This window comes from Myotis davidii, unplaced genomic scaffold (assembly GCF_000327345.1).
Source record: "Myotis davidii unplaced genomic scaffold, ASM32734v1 scaffold32, whole genome shotgun sequence".
Lineage (NCBI taxonomy): Eukaryota > Metazoa > Chordata > Mammalia > Chiroptera > Vespertilionidae > Myotis > Myotis davidii.
Genome location: NW_006286587.1, coordinates 6,615,981 through 6,617,323, shown reverse-complemented (window position 1 = coordinate 6,617,323; position 1,343 = coordinate 6,615,981).

Below are 1,343 nucleotides of genomic sequence, written 5' to 3'. Positions count from 1 at the left end.
AGCAGGAAAACCTTCACCAAAATGGAGATATTTTAGTTTGAAACTTGTTTATAGTTTATCTAGTAGAGAAAAGAGGACACAAATACATAAATAAATCAATAAATAAATAAATATCCTGCCCATGAAAAACTGCCAGGGTGAAGGTAGGGAGGAGTGAACACTCATTGTGTGAAAATTGGAGGTAGAACACAAATCATGTATTGTTCATCAATGTCAAGCCACTGACAGGCCATATGGTATCTATTTGGCTTGTTTTAAATGTACTTTCGAATAGACAAAGCAAAACAAATTCTATTTCATTCAGCTAACTTGCTTCTTTCTGAATGAGGATCCTACCTCTTCTAATCTGTTGTAGAAGGAATAAACTGGTTTGCATTAGTACCTCTCCTGTTGGTGTGCTATGCATGCCCCAAACAGTGAGTACCAGACCAAAGAGTGCTCATGCTCAATTGTGTTATGGGGATGTTTTTTCCAAAATAAATCTGAGTAAATGTTGAAAAACAAACAAACAATTTGAATTTTAGAAGTAAAAGAGATTTTGAGTGACGGCCAATGGGGCACCTGGGAAGTGTCCTAACATCTGAAGCTGCAGAGATAACCCGGTGCAGGCCAGCTTGGATGCTCTGAAGGATTCCCTGACCAACCCAGGACCCACTTTCATGTAGGAACATCGCTCTGGGCGGTCCCCTTCTTTGCCTTGGGTTGGCTGCTGACCCCTCGCTAGTCACCTCTTCCATTAGAGTAGACATCACGGCCCTCCCCTTGCTTCCAGATAAACCTTGCCCAGAATCAGGTCTCTGGGTACTGTCCCCCCACTTTCCACCCACGACCACCACCCTCCCCAACTCCTTGCTCTCCAACCTGTGCACCCTGTCTGAAGTTGTCCCTTTTATTTTTTGTTTTGTTTTGCCATTTGCATTAATAAAAAATAATACAAAATCTCATTTCTCAGTGAGCCCAGAAGATTAAAAATAAAATAAAATATGGATAATACTAGAAAATTCAGACAGTTCAGAAAGAGATGAAATGAAAACTGAAATTCTCTCTTTTCCCTATAGATCTCTTTCCCCAAAGGGTAAGTATTAAAATTAATTTCTTGTGATGTCCTTCCAGGGAAACTAATGTGTAAATATGCTTTATTCTCTGAGTGGGGTCAATCTTGTCAATTCTATTTTCCAAGACCACCCTCAGTGTCACCCAAATTCTCAATTTATGTGTAGTTTGAAAAATACTTTCTTTAGGTAGTTTTAAGTTCCTCTCTGTTTTTGGTTACTTGCATTTCAAATTTTAATATTGTGCTTCTTCTTTTTTTGATTAAGTTTTTGGTAAGTTACTATTATATT